We start from the raw sequence: 5,711 nt of genomic DNA, 5'->3' as shown, positions 1-5,711 counted from the left end.
GATAAAAATTTGGTAGTTGTAGTCCACCATTGTGCTTTGGCTTGTGTAGAGTTTTAAACTTATTTGTGATGGTTTTTCCATAAACATTTTGAGATGTTTGTGTCTAGTGACTTAAACCCAGTAACAAAGGGTTTATTAGGGTTCAGTAAGAACATATAGTTGATTTTAGGCAGAACCACCTTTTTAATTGTGGCAACTCACCCCATGAGTGACATAGGCAAAGTATTCCAACGTGTGAGGTCACTAAAAGCGGTAGAGGAATGTGATTCAACTTTACTAAGTCTGAAAACCTAAATATCTGGTGCAGTGGAGTGGTGGTGGTGTTCTATACGTCACAATTCAGAGGCAAAACTGTTGATTTACTCCAGCTGATGAAGTAGTCTGATATAGGTGAGAACATCTATAAGTTTGACCATCTTCAGAAGCGAGGTTTGTGAGTTCCCAAGGAAAAGTAATACATCATCAGCTTATAAGCTTCTCTTATGATCTGTATTTTCAGTTTGATTTCCTTTAATATCTACATTTTGTCGGAGTGCTGCTGCTAGTGGCTCAATGTATCTTTGCCTCTTGATTACATGTGAGGGATGGAGGGAGTGGGAGATTGGCAGACTGGTCTGGTGTCAGTATCAGTGCAGAAACTGCTGTGGTGAAGATAGAGTTCAAGTCACTGGTCAATCTACATTCCCACCCTCATCTATGGCCATGAGCTGTGGGTAATGACCCAAGGAATGAGATTGCAGATACATGCAGTGGAAATTGACTTCCTCCAAAGGGTGTCTGGGCTCTTGCTTTGAACATGTCCAACTGGAAAGAGGCCCCAGGGTAGAAGAGCTGGAGGTGGTGGCTGGGGAGAAGGAGGTTTGGGTATTTCTGCTGCCCCTGCAACTGGGACCCAGATAAGCAGCATAAAATGGATGGATATATATCTGCTAAAAACATATCAAATGATGTGCATAAAAGCAGTGGCAAAAATCATCTAGAATCACTCTTTGACACAGAAAACTACTTATATTGTATTCAGACTACTGAGCATAATTTCTGTTATTATTTCTTTTCCTTATAAAATTTCAAGCCTGTGAATTGTGTCAGCTTTCTGCCTGAATTCATTTCTGATCCTGTTTGTCGATGAATGGAGCTGATTGTCTCTTGATAACAATCCGTTCTGGAATGTTCAATAATGTTCCACTTGCATTCCTCCATTCCGTTTGTCTGAATCTCCCCCAATCTGTTTTTACTTTCAGCTTCCAGCCATGGCCGTGTACGCTTCACTGAATTTCCAAGTGCCGGGAAATGGCACCCCTCTTGCTAATGAATACGCCTTTGTGGCTGCATGTTGTGCGGGAAACTGACTGAATGGCTAGATGCAAAAGTCTCAGACAACAAATCTCTGATACACACATGCACGCCTTTACATATAAATGTGCACAGTTGGTATCCTTTATGGAGGGAGATCCTAACTAATGAAGGCTCTTTCTTTTAATGGCAAGTCAATGAGCCATCCGAGTCTAAGTCTGCAAGAGATTCATGAGTGTAAGTTTGTGTGTGTGCTCTTTCTGTCAATGGGACTTGTAGTAACAGATAGTTGTAACAGATAGTGCTGAGTTAAAGTGCTACGAATTCATGTATATGGTGATTAACACAGACTACAGTCTCTTAACGTCACAATTCGTCTATTGCAGTAACCAAGCATTTCATGTCATATTAGATGCAAACAATGGCAGTTTATCATAAAGCTATTAGCTACACTACATTAAAAAAATACCTGCCTGATACTGAGCAGGTCCCTCTTGTTGCATCCAAATTGCTATGAGCTGGGAGTGGGACCTTTGGAGTGGAATACTAGCAGTGCACCTTTTGAGTCCTGTGGGGCGGGACCTACACTCTTAACTCAGTGGGAATCTGGTAGGTTTGAAGGTTAAATCAATGTGCTCCTTCACATTGTCCCGAATGGGGAAGCCATTGCCAGACCCAAGTTATCCAAGCAAAACTTTCCATTCTAACAAGATAATCAGTGTTTTTACTTGTTACCTGTTAGTGCCTTCAATGATGTGGTTGTACATATTACCTGTGGATCGCTATGTTATTATAAAACGTCATCTGAAATAAATCTGATGCCACATATTCCACAGATATTAGTATTTAACAATAAAATAAATCAATAATAAAAAAAATATATATATATTTTTTAAATACTGCCGAGCTGAATGCTGGATGAGAAAACGGTCTGTCACTGGAAGTAATGTTTTGGGGAACTCCTGAATCTGATTGGCAGATCCTCAGTAGAGGAGCTGAATCTGGAGGCTCACGGGAAGCTTCATTCATGGCCATTAGAGTTAGTTAAAAAAGTTTTGCAGTATCAATACACCCTGGGGGTAGAAGAGATCCTCCCCAAGACCCTGAAGGGACTGGGCATACTGGGGGTTATCCTCAATGTGAATATTGTGGTAGCACAAGCAATTTTCAAAGTGTTTGATTTACAATCTTTTTAGTACTTTCTTTGTGGAGGTACATGATTAAATGTTATATAATGAATAGAGTACAAAGGTTAGAAGAAAAAACTAATTGGTGGAAAATGAATGAAATGATTCACTCATATTATCACTGTTGATTTTTATCAGACATTTTGAACCTCTATAGCAAGCTGTAATTTCCCCCAACAAAAGGGAAAAAAAGAAAGAAAAGAGTGGTGACTGTTACATAATACTGCCTCTCATAAGCAGCTCTGACAACACAGTGTCAGCATGAAAATGGCTGGACCAGAAATGCCATAATCATTCTGGATCGCAGCTTACAACCTCATCAACTGCCATCACACACAATTACAGCCCACTCAATTTACCCAGCAACTATAGAAAAAGACTAAAGCACTAAAGACATCCCTGAGCACCCTAATTAACACTTTCAACTTTAACACAAAAATTAAAACCACTGAATTGGCAAAGTGAATAACAGACACCACAACCCAGAATATTGTAATTTTTCCTCCGCTTCTCTGTTGGCTTAAATAAATTACCTTCTTGTTTCTTTTTCTTTTCTTTTTCTTTTTTTTTTTTTTTTTTTGGCCAACAGAGGTTTTGGTGGGAGGTTAAGACACCAGAGAGAAGGTCTCATGGAAGATCACATGGAAGTGTGTGTTATGTTTTGCTCTATAGTTTTACCATGCGACATTAAACTTATTTGGGGTTCTCTTACCTGATATACTGCATATACTGCTGCCAGGTTTGTCCTGATATGGTTATAGTCCTGGCAGCAAAGCACTCCATAATGTCACCACTTTAGATTCATTTATGTCGCTGTACCATCTGGTCCGAGTGATACTGACCGCCAAACTAAACCTAGTGACAAATCAATTTGTAGCCACAGAGAAAAAGAGACAAAATATCCTGTCTATTGCTTACAATATGCATAAAAACTGTGTTACAGTCACTGCCATGTTCTCAGTCTTTGTGTCTCCTTGTGTGTTCTCATATGAGTTTTAGTCTGTTTCACTTTCTGCCTTATTTTTATAATTGCTTTCTTTGTGTATCTTTGGCCCTTTGTTTTCCCACACATGTGATTAGCTGCTCTCCCCTAATTATTTCCACCTGTGTCTCATTTGCTGATCAGCTCCTCACAGTAGGACTGCGTCCCCCTCGTGTCTCTCTGCCTTTGAGTCTGCTTTCCCAGGCAGTTAACCTGTCTGCATTTATTTTACTTTTTGCAGTACACCATGTGTGCCTATGCTGTATGTTGGGGAAAAAAAAGAAGAAAACCAGATAAATAATAAACCGATTGCTGTAATACTATAGTGAGACTGGGTAGACTAACCTAGTCTAGCAGCAGTATGTGGTATAGTCACAACCTTTAATGTATTGATTCATGTTTCTGGATATGAATTTTCACTTTTTACCCTGCCCCAGGAGGAAGGAACGGGGTATTGTTTTTGGTATGTCTGTCTGTTTGATTGTTGACAATATTACAACAAAACTACCAGTCTGATTCACATCAAATTTGCACAAAAGATGGCCGGTGACCATTAGATTATCTGATTACATTTTTTTTGCTGTAATTGGGTTAAGGTCAGTGGTTAAGTTTTTCAGAAAATCTTATGAACCCGATAACTTGAGAACGATGTGAGGTAGTATGTTCTTCCTCCCTTTTTTTTTCTACTTCCACTGTGTTTAATTCAAATTCCATTGTGTTTTTTTATGCTTTTGCAGTGTTTTTCTATTTGCTGGTGTTTTCTTAAATTGCAGTGCATTTGACCTCTCAGGGCCACCATATTCAGGCATTAAAAACATAACAATTTATGTCTATGAACATGAAAAAAATAGATTCAAATTTTTGTGATTGTGTCACAAACTGCCAGGCTCAACTGACCTCTAATTGCCATTACTTTAAAATTATAACTCCGTAAAGCAAGGACAGTTTTGTTAAATGCCTGTTGCATTAGCCACTTTCTTCTTGTGTCTCTTTCTTGCACACTAAAACACGAGGAGAAAGTATGAGGCAAGGAGTCAAAGGTGCACAATCTGACAAATGAGGGGCTGGAATGGGCAGATGCTTTTGTTTAGCTTTCCTCTGACCCAGCCTTCGTTTTACTTTTGTAATTCTTATCAAAGTTCAACTTTGGTTCTGCCTTTCCTTCTTCTTCCTTACAGGAACAGGTGGTCATTGAACAAAGGAAACCAAAAAGTAACAGGAAATTTTCCCATGTATGCTGAACCTTGTCAGAAAATATATTTTTGCTTTGAACACAGAAGTGAGATTTATCTGTATAACTCAAGACATCTGCAATTACCATGCTGTATGAATGTGTGTGTGTGTGTGTGTGTGTGTGTGTGTGTGTGTGTGTGTGTGTGTGTGTGTGTGTGTGTGTGTTTGCATGTAATAATGAATATTTGATGTTCAGAGTCTTGCTACATACTCCTCTCAGATCATGACATCATGTTGGGACCAGGGATAATTTCTGCATTAAACATGAGGTCAATCGCTCTTCAAATTAAAACCACTGAATCTGCCCCTTGTGCATCCTAGTATTGATTCTGACTCTAGACTTTTCTCCACTTTTCCTTCTTTTTTTGGGGGGCACATTGCATGAAATATGGTTTAAATAAGTTGGAAGCTTGTGGGCAGTAGAAAAGAAAAGCTGATATAAAACAACTCAGGTTTGATTTGATTAAAAAATATCCAGTATTACTCAGTTTAAGAAGTAATTCAATATCTTTCCTTGGGCAAAATTAGAGATGTACTGTCACTTTTATTAGATATCCTGGATGTATCTAATATAGGTATACTGTATCTAATCTCAGAACGAGGCATCAGCAGTGCAGAGCTACAGCACAGCTACCTTCTATTAGCTTATTATTCATTTTCTTGCAAACTTTGAAGCCTAAAGAGGATTTGTTTTTACTGTAAAGAAGTGAACTTTGCACAGAAAGTAAGAGAAATTGTGTTTGGTTATTTCTTTGTTGTAACAATGCTTCTTTGCAATAAATCTTTATAAGATAAATGTAAGGAAAATGCATTTTTGTTTTTGATCAGCAGAGTTGAGTATGTGGGCTGCACCCATGAAAAACTTACCAAATCTCCTCTGCCAATGCCAAACAAGCTTATTGACTCTTACTTTGAGCTTCTGGTACTCCAGATGCTGACAATCAGGCTTGTCATTAGTATAAGATTTATTGCCAAGAAGCACTGTTACAACAAAGAACCAAACACACATTTTCTTT

This window comes from Archocentrus centrarchus, chromosome 13 (assembly GCF_007364275.1).
Source record: "Archocentrus centrarchus isolate MPI-CPG fArcCen1 chromosome 13, fArcCen1, whole genome shotgun sequence".
Classification (NCBI taxonomy): domain Eukaryota; kingdom Metazoa; phylum Chordata; class Actinopteri; order Cichliformes; family Cichlidae; genus Archocentrus; species Archocentrus centrarchus.
This window is presented reverse-complemented; position numbering follows the sequence as displayed.